Source organism: Tachyglossus aculeatus, chromosome 10 (genome assembly GCF_015852505.1).
Source record: "Tachyglossus aculeatus isolate mTacAcu1 chromosome 10, mTacAcu1.pri, whole genome shotgun sequence".
Classification (NCBI taxonomy): domain Eukaryota; kingdom Metazoa; phylum Chordata; class Mammalia; order Monotremata; family Tachyglossidae; genus Tachyglossus; species Tachyglossus aculeatus.
The window spans coordinates 13,890,615-13,915,843 of NC_052075.1; positions in this window are offsets into that span (position 1 = coordinate 13,890,615).

A 25,229-nucleotide genomic window follows, 5' to 3' on the forward strand; every position below is an offset into this window, starting at 1 on the left:
CTCAAATAATGCGAAGAGGAGGCCTGCTAACTGCCAACAGCTGTTTGGGAACGTTATTGTGAAGAAAGGGTCAGGGATGGAAATGGGGACAGTGACCCAGGCAGACAGAGGGAAGACAGCAAGGAAGCCATGTTCTTCTACAGACTGGCCAAAGAAGAGGATGTTTTTTGGGATATAAGACACTTTTGGAAGTAGCCGCTGGGTATTTTTCCCCTCACAGTTAAGAACGTGGAAAGTTTGTGTGGGATCTCAGATTTTTCTTTTGCTAATTTTCATTACTTTCCTTTTCTTTCTTTCTCTTTCTTCCTTCCTTCCTTCCTTCCTTTTTTCTTTCTTTCTTTCTTTTGCCCTTCCTCCCTACACTTGTGTTATCCACAACTTTAATTAACCCACATCTCACCTTCCAATTTCTAAGTACAATGATTTTAGTGAAGGACTCGACAATTTGTGTGTGCCACTATGAATACTCCACTACACAAGGGTCAGCACTTAATAGCAATTATCGAGCCCTACTGTCTGCAGAGCATTGCATTAAGGGCTTGGGAGAGTCAAACGGAAGAAGAAGGCTATCCCTATGTAAAAGGCATTTACATTCTAGTGGGGGAGACAGCCATAAAATAATTGACAAGTAGGAGGAAGAAATAATTTGCAGATGCTGAGGATCAGCATTTTGTACCCCCACCATTTCACCACTTCCACACCACCTAAGCACTGGTGTGCGCACAACTTCCCTTAGCACATACACACAGTTCTTATATATCATTATTATTGTTTTTGTTAAGTGCTTACTGTATGTCGAACACTATTCCAAGTTCTGGGGTAGGTGTCACAGTACTTATCTCATGGGGAAATTACAATCTATTTTATCCTCATTTTACGGATGAATAGACGGGGGCCCGGAAAAGTTTAAAGGGCTTGCCCAGTGGACTGCAAAATGTTGTCTAGTGTCTTTAAACTACCATACCTGATGTTACAGCTTCCTGGCACATTTAGCCAACACTGAAAGACCACTCGTAACCCACTTTCACTCATATCTCCAATGGAAAAAAAAAAAGGGAATTCAACCTCTCGGAGAGTTCTCCACGGCCAACTCTTTTTGCCGAAGAAACGACAAAAGATCCAAACAGAACCGTCTCTTCGGGATAGCACATTTTTGTTCAAACCTACTCGAGAAGGAGGTTAGCTAGTGTTCTTATTTAAGTAGAACAGTTTCTATTTAGTAAGAACTGTGATAGTTGTTAAGCTCTCATTACCAGGTGATGTGAGCACTATGCATTCATTCGTTCAGTCATATTTATTGAGTGCTTACTGTGTGCAGAGCACTGTACTAAGTGCTTGGAAAGTACAATTCGGCGACGGATAGAAACAATCCCTACCCAACAACGGGCCATGGGGACTTGGTGGATTGGATCCTGATCTATGTTATTCTAACCAAGAGATACAGTAAGATAAACGCTCAGTACAGTGCTCTGCACACAGTAAGCGCTCAATAAATACGATTGATGATGATGATCAAGCTTTCCTAGGCTTCCTGCAATCAGTCAGCTTGCATGGGACACAATGTTTAAATACCAATTCCAGAGTTTCTCCTGTTACAATAGTCTAAAATTTATGTGTTGTAGCCCTAAAATTCTGAAATTTTCCCACAAATGTTCTAATTTCTTGGAAATTAAAAAAATATTATGTGTAAATCAACACCCAGCCTGCTAATGAATACTGTTTAGAGTTTAAACAACAAATTGTCCACAGAGAATGAGACAAATTTGGTTTCATTAATGGAATTTTCCTGAAGATAAACATGCTGCCAACTCCTAAAATATGAAATAGACAATATGTATGTGTTCAAATGAGATTGAAGTAATCTAGAGAGGAACACATATCTGTGATTTCCTAATTAAAGTGGATTAAATTCCAAAATAGAAATAAATCAGAAAAGGAACACTATAATACTTAACTGAAAGGGACTGAAAGGGAATGTCTACCAACCCTGTTGTACTCACCCAAGCATTTAGTACAGCGCTCTGCACATAGTAAGTGCTCAATAAATACTATTGATTCATCAATTTAAGGAATAAATGAGTGAACCATTCATTCATTCATTCAATAATAATAAATAATAATGGTGGCATTTGTTAAGCGCTTACTATGTGCAAAGCACTGTTCTAAGCACTGGGGGGATACAACGTGATCGGGTTGACCCACGTGGGGCTCACAGTCAATCCCCATTTTACAGATGAGGTAACTGAGGCTCAGAGAAGTTAAGTGACTTGCCCAAGGTCACACAGCAGACATGTGGCGGAGCCAGGATTCGAACCCATGACCTCTGACTCCAAAGCCCGTGCTCTTTCCACTGAGCCATGCTGCTTCTCATTCAATCATATTTATCAAGCACTTACTGTGTGAAGAGCACTGTACAAAGTGCGGAAAATAGTTTATTAGAGCCAGTTTAATGACTGATGTCCACTACAAATATATTTCCCAGAATAAATCAAAGTCATCATTACAGTCAATTACCGTCTTTTGAGAAATGCTGTCAGTTTTCCAAATTACCTTTCTGAAACTGATCTGACAGAAGGGAATGGTTAGAAAATAGAATTGCCACTGATTTTTAGCCCTCGTTTGCACGTTTTGGACAATCCAGAGTTCTATCTTAATGCTGTACTTCTATTCTTGTGGAATGCCACGAGGAAAGGCTAATTTCAGCTCTTCTTGGTTGTGCAGGAGCAGAATACGGCATTCAGAATCTAGAAGAGCCGAGCTTTTTCTGGAAAAAGAAAGCACATTTCCTGAGCAGCTAAGGATGTGAACTGTGTTGCTATAAAAGTTATTATGCAAGCTCCTAGTCTCCGTTGTGCTCCCTGCCACCTATATCCTGTTTTTTCCTCCTCTCCCTGCTCGCTGAACCACCTTAGTCTCTGGAACTCAGCTGTGAAGCATTTCTTCCCAGCACTAGTCTGGAAGAAAGGGCAAGAACTCTCTAAGTGAGACTCCTCACCATTCCCCCAAACTGCAGCGGTGCAGTGAGAGAAGCAGCTCGGTTTAGTGGCAAGAGCCCGGGCTTGAGAGTCAGAGGACACGGGTTCTAATCCCGCCTCTGCCACTTGTCTGCTGGGTGACCTTGGGCAAGCCACTTAACTTCTCTGTGCCCCAGTTCCCTGATCCGTAAAATGGGGATTAAGGTTATGAGACCCAAGTGGGACAACCTGATTACCTTGTATCTACCCCAGCGCTTACAGCAGTGCTTTGCACGTAGTAAGCGCTTGATAATAATAATGATGGCATTTGTTAAGCGCTTACTATGTGCACAGCACTGTTCTAAGCGCTGGGGGGGGGATACAAGGTGATTAAGTTGTCCCACGAGGGGCTCACAGTCTTAATCCCCATTTTACAGATGAGGTAACTGAGGCTCAGAGAAGTGAAGTGACTTGCCCAAGGTCACACAGCAGACATGTGGTGGAGTCGGGATTCAAACCCATGCCCTCTGACTCCTAAGCCAATGCTCTTTCCATTGAGCCACGCTGCTTAACAGGTACCATGATTTTTTTCAGCGCTTAGAACAGTGCTGGGCACGTACTAAGCGGTTAACAAATACCAACAGTATTATTTCCCACAGAGCATGGGCATGGGGGTCAGAAGGACCTGAGTTCTAATCCCAGCACCACCGTTTGTCTGCTGGGTGACCCTGGGCAAGTCACTTCACTTCTCTGGGCTTCAGTTACCACATCTGTAAAATGGGGATTAAGACTGTGAGCCCCACCTGATTAGCTGGAACCTTCCCCAGTGCTTAGTACAGTGCCTGGTAAACAGTAAGAGGTTGACAAATACCACCATTTTATTAATAAACCAGAGTTTCTAGGTGTCACCAGGGAATTCTCAGCAGCAATAGAAAGCCAGGATCACCACCGCTTACCCTCTCCAACCTTCCTCCAGGACAGCTCTACACTGTGCTGTAGCCACTGAGGGGACTCCCAATTACCCTTTTCCCAATTACCTTTAATTCCCAAGTACCTTTAATTCCCAATTAAATCCACACTCTATAAATCCAAGTTTCTTTATTCATTTCTGATTTATTTTCCCACAAGCCAGTGGGTCAGTCCCTGGCCATTCTCCACCAAATGGCGGAAACTCTACAAGCTGTTCTACCTCTAATTATTATAAGACCCTGCTTTCCGATTCAGAGACCCAAAGTGAGTATTTTTCCCCCGCAAGGCTAAAGGAAAAGTCCGGGAGTTGACACATGACGAGGTTTATTGTTACGGACTTTAAGCCGTGTCTCGACAATAACTATAATTAAAGTTGCCATTGCTTTGACCTGATTAAACATCGAACAATAGTACTGACACTTTCCGACTACCTTAGGCCAGTAAGCATCTGATGATATATAATATCTTTTGGCAGCTAAGTTAATTAAACATAGCTGAATGCATTTCTTTGGATGGGAATTTTTTTTTTTTTAAATGCAAGAGGAAAGTGGAATGAAAGCTGTCAGAATATTACTAATGAGTGTATCTAATGCCCCAAAAGGTTAACTTTCTTTCTCACATTGTATTGTATTCTTTACACATTTTCCACTTTTTGTAAAACATTTACATCGAGAAGCTGAACATTTTAAGGGTATTTACCTCTACTGAACCTGGCAAAGATGAAATATCCGCCTTCTCTCTCTAAAGTAACGAAAACTGAAGACACAACCTTCTGTATCTGATGATGACACTGATATTGTAAATATATTTCTTGGGCTAAATTATTTGTGGCCAGGTGGATGGGGTGCGTACAAGGCAATTATGGAGGGGGAAAGGCACAGGTGTCACTGCAATGCCAAGTTAGCTCATTCTTTTGCCGTGCCTTTTGACTAAGGATGTTGAGATTTAAGAACAAAGCTTTAGAATATAAACCATAAATCATACCCAGTGTAATACATCATGGAGTCCTTCAGCATATGGGCAAGTACTGAATGAAGAAAAATTGCTTTCTTTTCTTGCAGAGAGTAGAAATCTATGTCTGTATTAACTGAAAATGGTCTTTCTGTTCCAGCTGTCCTCAGTGCTGCCCAGTCCCCTCTCCTGTCAGTGCTCTGGCTTTTTTATTATTATTATTGTTATTATTATAACGGTGGTATTCATTAAAGTGCTTACTATGTGCCAGGCACTGTACACTAAGCACTGGGGTAGATACAAGGTAATTGGATTGGACACAGTCCCGGTCCCACACAGGGCTCACAACTTAAATCCCCATTTTACAGATGAGGTAACCGAGGTACAGAGAAGTGAAGTGACTTGCCCATTTAATCTCTCCCCATGGGATTAGCTCTACCACTTTTTTCTATCCAGCAGTGTTGATGGTTCTAGGGTCTCGGCCCCTAGTTCTCCTAACTTTCCAGCTCCCTCCTCCATTTCCACAGTGTCCTTTCACCTCCTTTTCCCAATTACCTTACACCAGTTTCTACTCTGGATCCTGCTGCAAAGGTCCAGTCATCCTGGCCAATATCACCATCTTGGAAAATCTGCTTTCCAAGCCAATCAGAGCACTTGGTACTGACTAACATGGTAAGCTCCTCAAGGGCAGGGATCATGTCTACGCACTCTGTTAATCGTAGTATTTGTTAAGTGCTTACTATGTGCCGGGCACTGTACTAAGCGCAGGGGTAGATCCAAGCAAATGGGGCTGGACACCGTCCCTGACCCGTACGGAGCTCCAGTCTTAATCCCCATTTTACAGGTGAGGGAACTGAGGCACAGAAAAGTGAAGTGACTTGCCCAAGGTCATACAGCAATTCTTGGGTCATCCCACTTTTAAAGGGTCAGAACAGACTTGAAGAGACCATAAAACATAGAGAAGCAACATGGCTCAGTGGAAAGAGCCCAGGCTTGGGAGTCGGAAGTCATGGGTTCAAATCCCAGCTCTGCCGCTTGTCAGCTGTGTGACTTTGGGCAAGTTGCTTAACTTCTCTGTGCCTCAGTTACCTCATCTGTAAAATGGGGATTAAGACTGTGAGCCCCACGTGGGACAACATGATCACTTTGATCATGCTGTATCCTCCCCAGCACTCAGAGCAGTGCTTTGCACATAGTAAGAGCTTAACAAATGCCATCATTATTATTCCCCTCTCTCGATTGTGAGCCCGTTGTTGGGTAGGGACCGTCTCTATACGTTGCCAACTTGTACTTCCCAAGCGCTTAGTACAGTTCTCTGCACACAGTAAGCGATCAATAAATATGATTGAATGAATGAATAAACAGGGTGGATAGGGGAAATGCATTGAAGACATTAGGAAGCAAACCTGGAAACAAGGAGGTAACAGTAATAGAGGAACAGTGCCTGGTGTGCAGTAAAGCTTAACAAATACCATTATTATCATTATTATTATTATTATTATTATCATTAGCGAGTCGGGGGATGTGAAAAATCCATAAACATCATTCAGAAAAGCAATTAGAAATGGACTGACTCTTTGAAACTGGCTTTGGGAAAATTAAGACACAAGCCAGGGGATGGAAAATGGAGTAAGACCCTGGTGGGTACCAAATGCAAACTACAAGAAGACAGTCTCATTGTGGGCAGCTAATGTGTCTGTATTTATTGTTGTACCGTACTCTCCCAAGTACTTAGTCCAGTGCTCTGCACCCAGTAAACGCTCAATAAATACGATTGAATGAATGAATGAATATGCATACAATACAGAAGGGATTTTCTTCAAGTATTCCTCTTCGCAGGCCTACACAACCGCACTGATACAAATCTAACAATCGGCTGTGTCATCTTTGCGCTAAAGGACACACATGCACGCACACACACACAAACACAGAGAGAAGCATACCCACACAGAATGAATCATTCCGATAAAAAACTATTAAGGCCTTGTTTTCTTTCTTGCTTCTCTGAGCTCTAAGTAAGAAAATTGAACACGTTCAAAGCACTGAGGCATCATTCATTTGAAATAGTTTAAGTGGACACTCCTTAGAGCAGTCCCCTATTAGTTTTCTCTCACACCACCGTATTCATTTAAGGGGTTTTAAATCATCTAATAATAAGAAGAATGTGTCCAGATCCCATTCCCTTCGTGCCGGAAGGTAGGCAATGACTGAATCTCAGGTGGCTGGGAGCCTCCTTAACACCACGGCTTTGGAATCTGCCGTTATTGACCTACATCCCGGGACCCCTGATGACAATTTGACTTCCTTGATTCTTGGAAGTAACATCTCCAGAAGGCAGTGCTTCCAGGAATTATAGCACACTGTCAACATATTAACTAAGTTAGTGCTGCCACCTCATTCCCAGAAGTACATCTGTTCATTTTTGAAGGAGAATACATACTTCTGGGAACGGTGCCCGCAACATACAATTTTCCAAGTCATTCAGAAGGAACATAAAGGAAACTGTATCATTTATGTGTAGCTCAGACCTCCAAATAGCCCCAAATCTGGAAGCATCTGTTTTTCATATCAGAAGATTTGTAATTTTTACATTCATTTAGAAAGGGACTCATGGAAGCAACTTTTTTTTTTCCTATTTGCCAGTAATTCAACGGGTTGGATCATTGTTTTCTAAAATGGTTAAACTGTGCTTTCTATTTTGTTTTCATTTTCCTTTCTGAACACGGCAGAATCAGTGTTGTCTTCTGAGATACAGGACATAACAAGAATTTTGTTTTCTGAACAGATCACACATACAGGAATACCTACCAGTTGTAGTACTGGCTTCCCCAGATTACATGAGCAAGACAATGACGATGACGATGATGATGATGATGATGATGAATGAATATTTGTGGTAGAACACTTTGCATTTGGCCCAAAACCGTACAGTCCTGACAGGTTGAAATCCTCCAACAGAACACTATTAACAGTTCTATTCCATTGTATTAACAGTTGTTTAGGTAAGAGATGCAGGTGGTACAGAAGGTAAAAAAAATAATAATAATAAAAACTGAACTGGAGTACTAGTCTATTGGGTCATGACTGCCACCCTCTTTGTTGCAGCTGCCACGGTGGGAATGCTTTCTGTTGGGGATGGGTGGCCAGCCACTAAAGAAGATGCAGGACATTTAGGACAGTTGCTTTCTGTTGAGCATGGGGTGGTCAGCCACAAAAGATTCAGGGCATTTAGGACAGGGCTAGAGGAAGAGTAAAATGGATGGGGAGGGGCTACAGTTGCTGGTGACGAAAAAGATGACAGGTTGCAGGAGCAGTGAGTGGGGTTTGAATAACACACATGTCTCTGCTCCCCAGTGTCACTCATTCATTCAATCGTATTTATTGAGTGCTTACTGTGTGCAAGGCACTGTACTAAGCGCTTGGGAAGTACAAGTTGGCAACATGTGGGGACGGTCCCTACCCAACAACGGGCTCACAGTCTAGAAGGGGGAGATAGACAACAAAACAGAACATGTGGACAGGTGTCAAGTCATCAGAACAAATAGAATTAAAGCTAAATGCACATCATTAACAGACTAAATAGAATAGTAAATATGTACAAGTAAAATGAACAGAGCAATAAATCTGTACAAACATATAAACAGGTGCTGTGGGGAGGGGAAGGAGGCGGGGGGGATGGGGAAGAGGAGAGGAAAAAGAGAGCTCAGTCTGGGTCAGTCAGCCAGCCAGTCAGCCATATTTATTGAGCACTTACTGTGTGCAGAGCACTGTACTGAGCTCTTGGGAGAGGACCATACAGCAATAAACAGACATATTCTCTACCCACAACGAGCTTACAGTCTAGAGGGGGAGACAGTCATTATTATGGATATGTGCATAAGAGCTGTGGGGCTAGGATGGGGGATGAATAAAGGAAGCAAATCAGGGTGATGCAGAAAGGAGTGGGAGAAGAGGAAAGGAGAACTTAGTTGGGGAAAGCCTCTTGGAGGAATTGTGCCTTCAATAAGGCTCTGAACAGGGGGAGAGGAATTGTCTGTCAGATATGAGAAGGGAGAGTGTTCTAGGCCAGAGCCAGGATGTGGGTGAGAGGTTGGCGGTGAGATAGAGGAGATCGAGATACGGGGAGAAGGTTGGCATTGGAGCAGCCAAGTGTGCGGGCTGGGTTGCAGTAGGAGAGTAGCGAGCTCAGGTAGGAGGGGGCAAGGGGCTTTGAAGCCAGTAATGATGATGGTATTTGTGAAGCGCTTACTATGTGCCAAGCACTGATCTAAGCGCCGGGGTAGATACAGGGTAATCACGTTGTCCCACGCGGGGCTCATGGTTTAAATCCCCATTTTACAGATAAGATAACTGAGGCACAAAGAAGTGAAGTGACTTGCCCGAAGTCACACAGCTGACAAGTGGCGGAGCCGGGATTAGAACCCATGACCACCGACTCCCAAGCCCAAGCCCGGCCAATGCCCCATTCATTCATTCATTCAATCGTATTTATTGAGCACTTACTGTGTGCAGAGCACTGTACTAAGAGCTTGGGAAGTCCAAGTCGGCAATATATACAGACGGTCCCTACCCAACAACGGGCTCACAATCCAGAAGGGGGAGATGATAGACAACAAAATAAAACATGTGGACAGGCGTCAAGTCATCAGAACAAATAGAAGTAAAGCTAGATGCACATCATTAACAAAATAAATAGCATAGTAAATATGTACAAGTAAAATAATTGCAGTCAAAAATCTGTATAAACATATATAAAGGTGCTATGGGGAGGGGAAGGAGGTAGGGCCAGGGGGGTGGGGGAGGGAGAGGAAAGAGGGGCCCCAGAATAGCCATTCTTGGCCTTTTTCTTATACTGGATCGAAGAATCAATCAGTCAGTCTACTATAGGCACAGCATGGCACTAAGCGCTTGGAAAAGTACAGTACAACTGATGCAATCCCCACCCACAAGGAGGTTACAATTTACGGGGGGAAACGGACGTGGAAGAGAAATCAGTAAACATCAAATGTTTTTGAAGAGTGGAGTGTGAAAGGAAAATGATTTGGGGAGCAGACTGAAGGGAGTTAAGGGAGTGTTTGGAGATGGGAGGATCAGGATTCAGGTTGGCAAATGAATATGCCTAGACCAGCGAGAAGGACATTTAGATGGAGAGGAAGAAGCAGATCCTGGAAAGGTTATGAAGGAAAAACCAACAGGACCTGTGACACACAAAGGTAGAGAAAGAGGGACGAATAAATTACTGAGGTTGAGAACTTCAGAACAGTGGCAGTGGATTTTAATTTCCATTTTACATAAGCGAACTCTCCCTCAAATGACCCACCAGAAACTAGTTCAATCATTCAATCATATTTATTGAGCACTTACTGTGTGCAGAACACTGTACTAGGCACTTGGGAAGTACAAGTCGGCAACATATAGAGACGGTCCCTACCCAACAACGGGCTCACAGTCTAGAAGTCCCTCTTGAAAATACTGGTATTTTCATCCGGTATAAATTCCTACAGTAATAAATTCACTACACCTCCCACCTGTCCACATCTCTAGAGTTCTGCAAGAACATAGACACACTCTGGATCCTGTGGTGCAGCTTGAAGGGAGCCCTGCGTACACATTTTACAAATGAAAATTGCCAATTGAAATCATCCTAATCAGCACTGCAGCAATCCTGGAGACCAGCGCTGAAAGTTATTTGGTGTTTCTGCCTCAGATCTCTCAATTCACTTTCCCTCACACCCAGTAACACTTGTAAGCCCCTTTGTAAAGTTTGATCTCTTTGTTTAGGAGAGTAATTTCAACAGTGATTCCAAACACAAAGCTTCTGAAAATGATGTTAGTGAATGCCTTGTATAATAGTGTTTGTTGCATATGATCTGTATGGCAAAAATACTTTTTTTTTCATTTTTATTGTGTATTGTTAATCTATTTCAGAAAGTATTATGCTAATTATAACAGTACACTTCACGTTCAGCATCTGAATTGCTCATTTTCTCGGGTTTTTTTTTTTTCCAAATTGTAATCTGTTAATTACTTGTTTAATGGTGTGTGTAATTACCTACTTTAAGTTAGGAAACAGTTTCCATTTCAAAGAGAGAAACCCATTTTAGCAATGAAAGAATGTAAATGCATCACTTCCACACACAGTATATAACTCTTTAGTTCCCATAATGGTTTCAGGGTAGAAAATGAGGTGAAGCATAAATAACTGCATTTGGTCCTTTTGTCCGTTTCTGCAGTGCACAAACTTTAAGCAAGATTTATCAAGGTCAGGCAAGGTTGAGGTGACATCTTTACCATCCTTGCACAAGGTTGGTATCTTGGGAAATTTTAGCTCTTATCACTACCTTTTGAGAAGTGTTGGAATCGAAAGTTGAAGAAAAAAATCTTCTGTTTTCTCCAGAAAGTACTGAGACGGCACAAAGGCTATTTGCAACCTTTCTTCCTGTAGTGGCTTACTGGAAGGATCAAACATTTGAAGAGGCTTGGACATTGAAAGGGAAAAGCATTGAAGGAAATATTTTGCAATGTCAAGCACATACAAGAGGGAAAAGAGAAGACTGGATAATTGAGAAAACATGCAATTAGAGTTGAGTCTGACTTCCCCATCTTAGGTTTCTGAAGGCCTTCCCCTCAGTCAAGCAGAGAAACACTGCTTAGCAGGGAGAAGCGGCACGGCCTAATGGATAGCGCATGGGCCTGGGTTCTAATTCCAGCTCGGCCACTTGTCTGTTGTGTGACCTTGGGCAATTCACTTCACTTCTTTGGGCCTCCATTACCTCAGCCGTAAAACGGGGATTAAGACTGTAAGCCCCATATTGGACATTGGGTGGGTCCAACTTGATTAGCTTGTATCTACGACAGTGTTTAGTACAGTGTCTGGCACACAGTAGGTGTTTAACAAATACCAATTTTGAAAGAAGGAACGGCAGCAACGAATGGCAGGATTAATAGGGTACATTTACCAACTGAAGTAGCATTCTCACCTGCCCACCCTCCTGATCTGGGGAATTGACCAAAATGTTCTTTACTCCCTTCGGTGCATACCAGTCTATCAAGAAGGATCTTTCCCAAAAGGGCGATAATGGAAGCTATACTTATTGATTTTATAATGCATTTTCTAGATTGTAAGTTTCTTGAGGGGACAGAGCATGTCTTCTAATCAATTCTATTGCACTCTCCCTAGCTTTTGGGACAGTGCTCAGTCTGTACCTTTCATTCATTCATTCAATCATATTTATTGAGCGCTTACTGTGTGCAGAGCACTGGACTAAGCGCTTGGGAAGTCCAAGTCGTCAACATATAGAGACGGTCCCTACCCAACAGCAGGCTCACAGTCTAGAAGGGGGAGACAGACAACAGACAGACAGACAACAAAACAAAACATACTAACAAAATAAAATAAATAGAATAAATATGTACAAGCAAAATAAATAAATAGAGTAATAAATATGTACAAACATATATACATGTGCTGTGGGGAGGGGAAGGAGGTAAGGTGGGGGGATGGGGAGGGGGAAGAGGAAGGAAGGAGCTTATCAAAATATCTTATCAAATACCCACTGTTGGGTAGGGACTGTCTCTATATGTTGCCAACTTGTACTTCCCAAGCGCTTAGTACAGTGCTCTGCACACAGTAAGCGCTCAGTAAATACGATTGATTGATTGATTGATTGATTGATACCTTCTCAAAATGTAGGGGTTCAAAGGGTGCATTCAGGGTCTAGAACAAGCATACACTAAGATAATCAATCTAGTGATATATCTTCAGCCTATTTACCAACTTGTAGCAGAATTTGCACACTCTCCAAAATTTGAGAGGCTCCAGTCAATGAGGGGAAATCAGGATAACGGTTTTCTTCGGTGACAACCTGTGGTAGTTGCTTCACACTGCGAACAGCGGTTCTACTGCTCCGCAAATTTAAGAGGGGGAGCCTCTTTCACAGCCTTTGCTGTTAATCTACACTTAATGTCATGTTATCAAACCTCTCGATAATGCTTCTTCTATAGTTTATGTCAGATTAGGAAACCTATGAATAGCATATCAATCACATCATTTGTCATCTAAATACCTCAATTCCGACAACTGCTTTTTGTGTGCATCCATTCATTTGGTCCTTTGGAAAGGGGGTGATTTGGTCTTCTCAAATGCATTTTCTATTTAAGTAGTCATTTTTCATTTTCTCCAAGCTTGGCCGTCTAATTTCACATCTGTAACATGATATTCTGAGGCACTCGGCAGAATGCAAATAGGACTGGTGTTTAAATATGTAAGGGTTCAAGATGATCCTATCTCACAGGCAGTAGTTTCAAATCTTCTGCGGCTGGAAGTGCTTACAACACACTCCTTACACTGTCAGCGACACAGACCCACCCCAAATTAGCAGGGGAAATCAAGCCCAGTCAGAAACTGGGACCCAAAAGCATTCAAAATGAGAGTCCATCATACTGAATGAGGGGGTCTCGTTTCACTTTTATCCCTTTCCTACCTTTTCCCTGCCTTCCACTTGGGATTGAGTATGGGAATGGGAGTCAGAAGACCCAGGTTCTCGGCCCAGTTTGCCTTTTGTCCACACTGTGACCATTACCAATAATAATAATGATGGCATTTGTTAAGCGCTTACTACGTGCAAAGCACTGTTCTAAGCACTGGGGAGGTTATAGGGTGATCAGGTTGTCCCACGGTGGGGCTCACAGTCTTAATCCCCATTTTACAGATGAGGTCACTGAGGCACAGAGAAGTTAAGTGACTTGCCCAAGTCACTTACCAAGTTACCTGACTTCTCTGTTCCTCTTTTCCTCACTGGTAAAATGAGTATAAAATGCCTGTTCTCGCTTACTCTCAGTCTGCGATACTCATTTAGGATTTAGGATTATGTTCGATCAGATTACCTCGTATCTATCCCAAGGCTGAATTAGCACTGTGTTTGGCACAAAATAAGCACTTCTACCATCATCATCTTCATCACCAGAATAATCGCCACCAGGCTTTCCCTCCACACTGCTCCTGCCCAGAATTCTTTTTTTAACATACCCACCTGAACAGCAACCTGTGCAAAACTAGAAACAAGAGGGTTTTGTGGGCAACCTGTGCAAAACTAGAAACAAGAGGGTTTTGTGGGCAATGCCTAAATGATTTCTTTTAATTTTCACCCTTACTTTGAACACACGGCCTCCGAGCTAGTTGGTTAGGAGCCCAGAGTATAAACTTATGCCAATGGTTGGAACCTTTCAAAAGGATGAAATTCAGTGCTCTGACAGCAGAAGGCTGTTCATTCAAGCTACATGCCCGGTGAATATTGCTACTTACACAGAGAGTCAATCAAACATTGAATTTTCCAAGTGTTTCATTGTATTCAATCAGTCAAAGGTATTTATTGAGCATTTACTTTATGCAGAGCTCTGTACTAAATGCTTGGGAGAGTACTATATGATAGAGTTGGTAGACATGATCCCTCCTCTCAAGGAGCTTACAATCTTCAATCTTATGACAGTCTATTCAATTCTAGACTGTGAGCCTGTTGTTTCTAGACTGTGAGCCCGTTGTTGGGTAGGGACCGTCTCTATATGTCGCCAACTTGTACTTCCCAAGCGCTTAGTACAGTGCTCTGCACACAATAAGCGCTCAATAGATACAATTGAATGAATGAATGAATGACAATAGTGAGCAAGCCCTGAACACATCTCACAATCTAGTCTATACACAACAAATCAAATTAGAACTGAAAATAAAATCAAAGTGGCACAAAATATTTCCTAGTGTCTTTTTTAACGGTATTTGTTAAGGGCTTACTATGTGCCAAGCACTGTACTAAGCAGTGGGGTACAGTGCTCTGCACATAGTAAGCACTCAATAAATACGATTGATTGATTGATTGATTGGGGTAGGTGCAAGATAATTAGGTTGATGCTGTGGACATGAGTCTCAATTCCCATTTTACAGATTAGGTAACTGAGGCACAGAGAAGCTAAGTGACTTTCCCAAGGTCACACAGTAGACGAGTGGCAGAATTGGGATTATAGCCCAGGTCCCCTGAGTCCCAGGCCTATGCTCTTTCCACTGGGTTTTACTGCTCCTAGGTCAGTGCCATAGATGAGAAACTACGATATCCTATACACTTTTACAGAAAACAGACATCATCATGAGTGTTTCTGTACGGCACAAAATATACACTGTTTTAGAACATAACACTCTAACCCACGTAGACATACCCAGCAGGTAGCTGTAATTACTTTAAAAGGAATTCCACCAGACCTCATTTCTGTTTTTCCCATAATTAAACATGGGAACAATTCCACACAAAAATGCTATTACGAATCATCAGTTTAGCCCACAATTAGCCAATTGGAATCAATTTCACTGACACAAATCAATCCATTCATTCAATCATATTTTTTGAGCGCTTACTGTGTGCAGAGCACTGTACTTAGCGCTTGGGAAGTACAAGTTGGCAACATATAGAGACGGCCCCTACCCAACAACGGGCTCACAGTCTAGAAGGGGGAGATAGACAACAAAACTAAACATGTGGACAGGTGTCAAGACATCAGAACAAATAGAATTAAAGCTAGATATATTTATTGAGCACTTACTACATGCAGAGCATTGGTAGAATTAGCAGGCACTTTTTCCTGCCCACAATGAGCCTGCAGTCTAGAGAACAAACACAGTCTAGAAGACTGTAAGGAATGTACAGAGGGAGGACAGCCATCCTTTTAAAAGAACGAGACGACTACAGTATGTCTGTCTAATGATGTTATTACCCAGGAAATGTATTCACAAGGACAAATGTATTCTACTTTGGAGGTCTTAACTCCTCTTGTTGAAGTTACATTTGAACATGTTTAAACATCTGTGTCCTCTCCAGGGATAGACTGGAAACTGACCCATGACTGTGCCGGTAGCTTCGAGTGAAAGATTTAAGATTCCTGGAAAATGATGGTCATGCACCCTGTGATGAGAGACTTCTGTCTGGATTAAATACTCTACATTTATGCAGATAGATCAGCCATCCCTTGGGTTCAAAATGGACGGAATTTGTTACGCTGATTTTGAACTAGACAGGAAGGAGATGGAGGAGGTGAACACGTTTAACTTCCCCAATCCAAAATGCATTTCCAGCGTGCCAATAATACAGGGCATAAATTCAGTTCTCTAGACATAATGCTTTCATTCCTAGCTTTTTTAACTCACAAACGAAAGGCAAGTGGAAATTAAATAAGCAACACAGAAACCATTTCAGGGAAAGAAAGGTCGTGACCTAGTTCTACAAATGAAATTCAAAAATTGTCACAAGAGAAATGGGAATCTAGTTAGCTACAGCATTTGTGGGCAACATAGAAACGGAAGCATTTTTGTGAAGAGGCTGTATGTGTGAAAGGGTTTCCAGTTATTGCAAGTGAAACAGAAAGTGTGATCATGCAAGATTCTGGGCTAAAACCCAGTGAATAAAAATAAAAAAATAAAATGAGTGGAATTAGCAAAATTTGCTCTGGCGTCTTATACCTAAGCTTGTCACAGAAAGAAGGGCCTCACACTGTACCTACTGAGCTTTGGAAGGCACATTTTAGGAGATTAATAACGAGTTCTAATCACAATGGATAGTACAGGGCCATAATAGTAGAAGACTTAAGTGTGGAATAGGGAGGCAATATCTCTACCCCTGAAAGCATTACAATTGAATAAGATTAGGTTATAAAAATGAAAGAGAATATACTAGGAGGAGGCATTATGCAATCTTGCTTAATGAAGAATTTCATGAAGAGATAAAGCGGTCTTGTAAATAAGAACAAAAATTCCCCAAGATCACATACAAGCCATAAAAGGCATGAAAGCAGAAGTTTCCACTCACTGAGCAAAATGGATTTGCTTTGGGTGAGGAGGTGAATGAGCACTGTATTTTCAAGCTTGATCTAAAAGTTGAAAAGAAATGAATCTATAGCGGAAATGAAGACATTTGAAGGCAAGAAAAATGGAATATGCGAAATCAGTTAAAACAATAAAATACACTTGTTCCTTGAAGTTTTTCCCAATTAATCCTTCATGACCCTGGCACACCAATCATTCCAGTTTCCTCAGTTATTTTCTGAACTAGATATTTCTCCATGATTCCTATGCTTCTGTCATGTATGCCGTATGTCAAGTAAATGGATCCTGGTTCTGCAGTCTTGTATTAATGGTATAAATATATATATATATATATATATATATATATATATAATTGTTGAGCATTGAATATTTGCTTTGCCTCTGATTTCCCTCCATGAAGTTGAAAGAAGTCATATTTTGAATTTATAATCTTCTCAACTGTCTATAGCCTGAAGAAATAAACTGAATTGGAGCCTTCCCTGATTATTTCACAATACCCCAGGTCATGTCGACTCAAGGCTTTTCTTTAGCATTCGTGTATTTTATTCCTCTCCTCAACCCTTATGTACAATTGAATATTTTTTTCATGTGTATATATATTTGTTCAATAAATTTCTTTATTCAGCTCTTTAATCCTTTCATATTTGTAACTATTCATATTATATGTGCTTACTCTTCCTCCTATTCCCAATATTTGTAAATAATTGTAGTTTGTATGTCATTCCCATTAGATTTTCAGCTTCTTGAGGGGAGATCTTGCTTCTGCTGTGGTCTCCCAAGGCCTTAGTACACTATTCAGTACACTATGTACTTGCTACTTGGTACGCTATATAATTGCCTTGATTGATAGGAATATTGCTGCACTTATCTACGCACTTTATTGCTCCCTACTACCTGTAATTTATTTTTGTGTCTCCAGAATAAAAAGCCTTGAGTGTAGGAATCATTTCTACTAACTCTATTGCTCTTTCTTAGTGCTTAGTACAATTTTCATCAGAATTAGCAATAATGATAAGTCACTTTACTTCTCTGTGCCTCATTTCCCTTATCTGGAAGATGGGGATTGAGACTGTGAGCCCCACATGCCACATAGACTGGGTCTAACCTGATTAACCTGAACCCATCCCAGTATTTAGTACAGTGTTTTGCACATAGCATGTGCTTAACAAATACCATTATTATTATTATTAAATAGCAAACGCTTAACAGATACCATTAAAAAAAAATCTAACTTCAAGTTGAGGCTGGGTTAGAGCTCCCAGAATGAAGCATGAGTGGGCTGCACAAATTACTAGAAAAATAATCAGTTTTTTCTTGCAAGGTTATTTTATTGGTACCTACATGTCAAACCCTGTGTTAGGGGTAGGGTGCAAGATGATAATCCAATCATTCACAAACCCTGCCTGACAATCAAAGGGGATGAGGGAGCAGGTAGTTAACAGATGAGGAAGTCAAGATCAAGGAGGTTTAAGTAAACGGTAGGTCATCCCTTTTTAAAATTTAAGGTCATACAGCAGGTCAACAGACTAGGGTCCACTTCAGTCAACCCAGGGTGATGCTCTTTTCTCTGGCCTCCGATGCTTTAATCCTAAATCTTTTGACTGGATTGACGTTAATGCATTTTTTATGACAGGGGACTCCCTCCTCCTCATTCTCCTTCCCCTTCTTTCCCTCGTCTTCCTCTCGTCCACCACCTCCTCCTTCTCCTTGACATCATCCTCATCAATGGAACACTTCATGCATCCCTAATGATTTCATCAGAATGGACATTTCTGGAATATTCTAACTGTGGGAGAGAGGGCTAACCCATTCGATTTTTGGATGGCATCATCCCTCCCCAGACCCAATGAATCTGAGCCAGCAGTTGGCAGAAACCCTGTTATCCAAGTGGTATGTTGTTGCCCCCTCTGCCACCTTTGCTTCATGTGAAGGATTTCCCTATTGACACAGCACCATCCACGACTCAACCCAGGAGGTGCTTGACTCTCCGGTTCTGAATTTTGAATGATCTATTGGATGAACCAGGAACAAAGGAAGAGAATCGATGAGAATGGGGAAAGCAAATGACAAAGGTCAGGAGAGAAAGAAGCCCATCACTCATTGAAGGCTCGTGAAAGAAGGGTTATGCATCGCAGTTTCTGGGGTGGGAAGGAGCCCAAACATTAACCGATGCTCCTGGAAGTATAAAAGTGAAGAAATGGAAGACAGATGAGGTAATGGAAACACATTTGGGAAAGAAAATAGTTCATTTAAAAAGCATTTGAATAGAATTTCAGTAAAAGGCAGGGAAGAAAACTATATTTTACTGCACTTGTACTTGCCCTTTACTTAATTTAACATGTCATTTTTGATAAATTACTTACCATTGTTTTTGAATCTCCATTTTGTGGTTTCACCATTATATTATGTTTGCATATTTTTACACAACTGGACGCATTCCCTTATGTAATGGATTTTTTAATTCAATTTTAGTCATACCACATATTTTCTTTGCTCTTTTTGGTGTCAACTTTGTAATTATTAATGCTTTTGTTCTTTGCCTCGGAATTTTCCTTTATGGAGAACAAAAAAGCATATGAATTCAGGGAGGTAGAAGCGGAGCCATTTGAATTTGAAAGCACCCTTCATAAACTCCCGGACTGGAGAATAAAAAGATAATCTCTTCGCTTTAAATTCTGGAAGAATTAAGGTGAGGAGTTTGGATCCGGAAGATACTTGTATTTACAATGAAATATGACATAGAACCATGAAGCACTTTTCTCACTTTGAGCAGGCAGCTATTGAACAGCACCCATGCTGTTAATCTATATCAAAAGATATGCAGAGCTGGGAGAAAGCTAGAGTGCAGTATGAATGGAATCTTAAAGAACTGATCAAAGAAATTTCCATGCTTTTCCCTGGAAAAGGGCTTAATTATCTACAAGCACATGAGTTAATACATCTATACCGTTGTCCTCTGTATTGGAAGACGATGCCACTGATGGTGAAATCCATTCAAGAGTGACTGAATAGATCAATTTGGGACCCACAGTCCTTGCCATATTGTACACACACAAAAACTATCCCTAAAGAGCACGGGCTTGAGAGTCAGAGGTTGTGGGTTCTAATCCCAGCTCCGCCACTTGTCTGTTGCGTGACTCTGGGCAAGTCACTTAACTTCTCTGGGCCTCAGTTACCTCATCTGTAAAATGAGGATTAAGACTGTGAGCCCCATGTGGGACAACCTCATTACCTTGTATCCCCACCAGCACTTAGAACAGTGCTTGGCACATAGTAAATGCTTAACAAATGCCATTATTATAATTATTATTATTATTATTACATAGTACCTGGTGCTGTTTTCTCTTTTGTCTCCTAGTCCCTCAGTCCTTATGAAGCTTTGTTTAAAGGAGTCACTCTTTTTTTGATAGTGGTTTACCCTGTTTGTCTACCCATGGAAAATGACTCCCTGTTTTCAGCTAGAATGTAGGACTGTATAACTTAGGAAATCACCTGAAAAGAATGATGCATCAAGAGAGACATAAGTTAGAGATTCAGGTAGGTTTCCTGAGCATTAGGATCGAAACACTGGAATGTATTATTTATGGCGGCTGGGAAATCCTTTACCCTGATTGAGATGGCCGAAGTTATATACAAAATGATGACCTAGTGAGGAGGTTTTTAGATCATACAAATTGGGCCAATCGACACTGATTCTGAAAGTTGATAGTTGATATTTGTATTCCATTTACATGAGAACAGGTAAAAGAAAGATTTATGCTATAATCCACCACGCAAACGTAGCTTATGTGCAAATTCCAAAACAGTGATATAAATTACTTAAAAGAAATTAAACATTTTTAAGTTAAAACAATTATTTTCTGGCTACTATTTAGCTATTTAACTATCTGTTAAATGCTATCTACTATAATTATATTTACAATTCAAAACCTAGATACCTATTTGTTATAAGCCCATCCTGAACGCCAAGCTTTATGCTTAGTCCTGGGGTTGATATAAGATTTTCAAATCAGAAACAGTCCGTTGTCCTACATGGAGATCATATTCTATCCTATCATCTGACACATGTTACAGAATGTAATAAGATTTAGGAATATTTTGGGTCAAGATCTTTGAAACTTTTAGAAAAAAATAAATTTTAACAAAAGCTTGGGTGAACTAAGTGACACGTTAGAGCAAAAGAGTGAAGTTGGATATTCTGGGTAATTGCAAGAATGAGATTCAGTGGTAATCAGATGTGTAGAGGAACAATGTAAACTGTTGCTTTCCGTGACAACCAACAAAGGAAGGAGAAAGCGTTAAGCAATCTAATTCTTTATAGAATCAATTCTGAATCTCCACAACTCTCCAGCCACGTGGAGACAAAATACCGACATGGATGGACCATTAGTTTGACCTCATAGTAGTATTGCTTGTGGCCTTAGGCTCTTACACAACAGACTTTCTCCTTTATGGTGTGCCCTCCGTCTTTGCTGCCTTTATTAAAACTATCTATCTTAGGGAAAACTCCACTGCTTAATTCTTCTACTCTTCTCTCTCATTATTATTTTTTAAAAATTAATATACTCCTGAATATAATGCTCGGCTGACTTTGTGCTTCCTCTTGTTTTCTGATGTCTTTGCTCGTTTTCTACAGCAGTGTTGGCCAGAGTCCTGGAAGTGAAAAGCAATGCTATTGATTGACTTCCACCAGCTTTGTTTTGAACTCTGGCTCTGGCTTCTGCTGCTTATCTATCATCCATCTATTCTATCCCTCCCCACAATCTGGTCGCCCTTTCAGGGAGAATTGTCTTTTCAGACATCGCCATCTGGAAGAACATTCGTATGATAAAGACTGCTTGTAAGTCCATGTCGGGACTATCTTGATGACAAGAAGCAAGATGTATATGGTTATTTTGATGTGATGGAGAATTATTGGCTCTAAGACAATCCTTAATAAGAATAATGACATTTGTTAAGTGCTTACTCTATGCCAAGCACAGTGCTACGCCCCGTGACAAAAAAGATTTCAAATAGGCCATTCAGCATAACTACTGGAAATTTTTCTTGGAATCGGACAGGAGGAGAGCAGACAGATCTCAGTTTAGGTTTGGGAGCTGTCATTTCTATGATTAACTTGCAACTGCCTAAATTTTCGTTAAAACGATACCATTTCCCATTTCTGTAACTATTCAAAATGCTTTTACTTTCCCTCTGCCTCTGATTGCATCGCTCCATTTCCTTCCCTCAGCCTAAAAACCATTTTTCTTCTCATTTTTTTCATTACCAATGTCTCTCTGCTCCTTTAAACCTGTGAAAAAGAACTATGTAATCCTACAGATGTTCTTTCCCTTTAACTGGAGCCCTGGAGAATTGTTCTTATGTATTATTTAAGTCTAGTGGGATGTGCAGGGAAAGACTGATAAGTCCTAGGTGGGCCACTTTGCAGATTTAGGTTCCAAATAGATCCTTCCACCCCCTCCCCAAACACAAATATTGCTTAAAGAAAATATTCTGGTCCCGGGAAGGTGCTCCCAATGTGAATTATTTTGGAATTCTCTCAATTTGGAATATGTGCAGAGAAGGCTTGCCCTCTAGACTGTGAGCTCACTGAGGGCAGGGAAGGTTTCTATGGACTCTTTTGTTTTGTACTCTCCCAAGTGCTTAGTACCATGCTCTGCATACAGGAAACACTCAATTAACACCATTGTTTGACTGACCCATTGAATGATAACCGGAGAAATGGAAGCAACATCAGAGCTGCAAAAATAAAAGGATGACAAAATGACATAGTAGGGAATATCTCTGAAAGCAATTGAGATGCACTGTAGAAAATGAGAATTCAGTGAGTGACTTACTGGCCAGCTGGTTGACCTTGGGCAAGTCATTTAACCTCTCCGTGCTTTAGTTCCTTCACCTATGAAATGGGCTGAGCATAGAATAAGACCTAAATAAATACTGCAAGTATGAAATAAGACTTAGTTTTGCAGAAGGAAAAGAACTATAGGCTGGGATTTTTGAAAGTTGATATTAATGATGTTTTACAAGGAAGAAATAAAATGTCAGTAAAATGCAACAATGCGGCAAGGACAAACCAGTAATATTTACGTGACGAAAACCCCTCCTTCTGTGTTGATGTCAGAATTTCTTGCAAAATTAATGGAACGTTTACCCAAAGAAATTGCCAGAATCTACTTAAATTTTTAAAAAGTAGGTTTGCCTCAAAATGTTAAGGCAAATAAAATGAAGGTAGCGTTTGAGAAACAGAACTGGCGGTTGGTAGCCAAATGCCCTGAGGATGGATAGAAAGACTGAGGAAAACATAAATTGAGAAGATGCACTGCTGATACATTACTGGCTCAGTAAAACTGGAAAGGAAACTCCAGTTCTGTCAGTTCTCCGATCTCTCATATCTTTGGGAAGAACGGTTGCGAGAATTTGAAAATGTTCCTCTGACAAAAATGTGTTCTCTGGATGAACTGCTAATATGTTTGTGCATGGCACTAATAATAATAATAATAATGATGGCATTTATTAAGCGCTTACTATGTGCAAAGCACTGTTCTAAGCGCTGGGGAAGTACAAGGCGACCAGGTTGTCCCACGGGAGGCTCACAGTCTTAATCCCCATTTTCCAGATGAGGTCACTGAGGCACAGAGAAGTGAAGTGACTTGCCCAAAGTCACACAGCTGACAGTTGGCAGAGCCGGGATTTGAACCCATGACCTCTGACTCCAAAGCCTGGGCTCTTTCCACTGAGCCACGCTGCTTCTCCAGCTAGTCCAGACGGACTTATTCAAGTGCGTTCTAGTGTGACAAAGACCTCTTGTCTACTAAAACAGTCAATTGTAAATTAAAAGGAAAACATAGATATTTTTAATAGTTTCTTGGGTTAACAGACAATACATTTCAGTACAATCTTTTTGAAATAAATATTTCAATGAAGCCGGATAAAGTAACGGCTAACTACCTTGTAACCTGCCCAGCGCTTAGAACAGTGCTTTGCACATATTAAGCGCTTAATAGATACCATGATGATGATGATGATGATGATGATTATTATTATTAATTATTATTATTATTATTCCCTGCCCATAATGAGCTCACAGCCAGAGAGGGAGACAGACATTAATAATTATGGGTATGTACAGAAGTGCTGTGGGGCTGAGAGAGGGGTGAATAAAGGGATCAAATCAGGGTAATGCAGAAGGAAAATTGGAAAAGAGGAAATGAAGGGTAGGGAAGGTTTCCTGAGGAGAGGTGCCATCAATATGAGGCTTTGAAAGTGGAGAGAGTAAATATCTGTCAGATATGAAGAAAGAAGGCATCCCAGACCTAAGCCCTGCTTGGGTGAAAGGTCAGTGGCAAGATAGATGAGGTCGAGATAGAGAGAGTAGGTTGGCATTAGAGGAGCGAGGTTTGTGGTTTGATGATGATGATGGCATTTATTAAGCGCTTACTATGTGCAAAGCCCTGTTCTAAGCACTGGGGAGGTTACAAGGTGATCAGGGTGTCCCACGGGGGGCTCACAGTCTTCATCCCCATTTTACAGATGAGGGAACTGAGGCACAGAGAAGGTAAGTGACTTGCCCAAAGTCACACAGCGGACAATTGGCAGAGCCGGGATTTGAACCCATGACCTCCGACTCCCAAGCCCGGGCTCTTTCCACTGAGCCCCGCTGCTTCTCTCTGGTTTGGGTTGTAATAGAACAGTGAGGTGAGGTAGGAGGAGTCGAGGGGAGTGAGCTCTTTAAAGCTGATGGTAAGGAGTTTTTGTTTGATAATAATAATAATAATAATGATGGCATTTATTAAGCGCTTACTATGTGCAAAGCACTGTTCTAAGCGCTGGGGAGGTTACAAGGTGATCAGGTTGTCCCACATGGGGCTCACAGTCTTAATCCCCATTTTACAGATGAGGTAACTGAGGCCCAGAGAAGTGAAGCGACTTGCCCAAAGTCGCACAGCTAACAAGTGGCGGAGCCGGGATTTGAACCCATGACCTCTGACTCCAAAGCCCGTGCTCCTTCCACTGAGCCACGCTGATAAGGATGTACAGAATGTAAATGCATGTAAATGTCTCACGTGTAATGAGACATTACATACAGACCCATAGCAGGGTCACTGTAAAGCTCTGATTAACTTCAAACCAGGCCTATGGTTATTTTTCTCCTGCCCTCCCTACCTCACTAGGTTAGGAATAGTGTTGGGGTTAGAAATGAGGTTAGAGTTAGTTTTGGAAGTAGGGTCAGCATTAGTGGTGAAGAGCAGCTTCTTTCTGTTTTTTTTCTGAAGAAAAGGCAGAAGGAGGGTAGTTCCTATTGGTGTGGGAAGAATTTAAATTCACCCCATCTAAGATGACACATTTGATTCTAGGCACTGGGGTTATCAATTATTTTGAACACTGCACCCAAACAGTTTAAAAAGCAATGTTTGGTTCTCCTATATTGAAATTATACATTCTTGCTGCAGCTGGTGATAAAGAAACTGACTACTGAGGGACCCAGGCACACA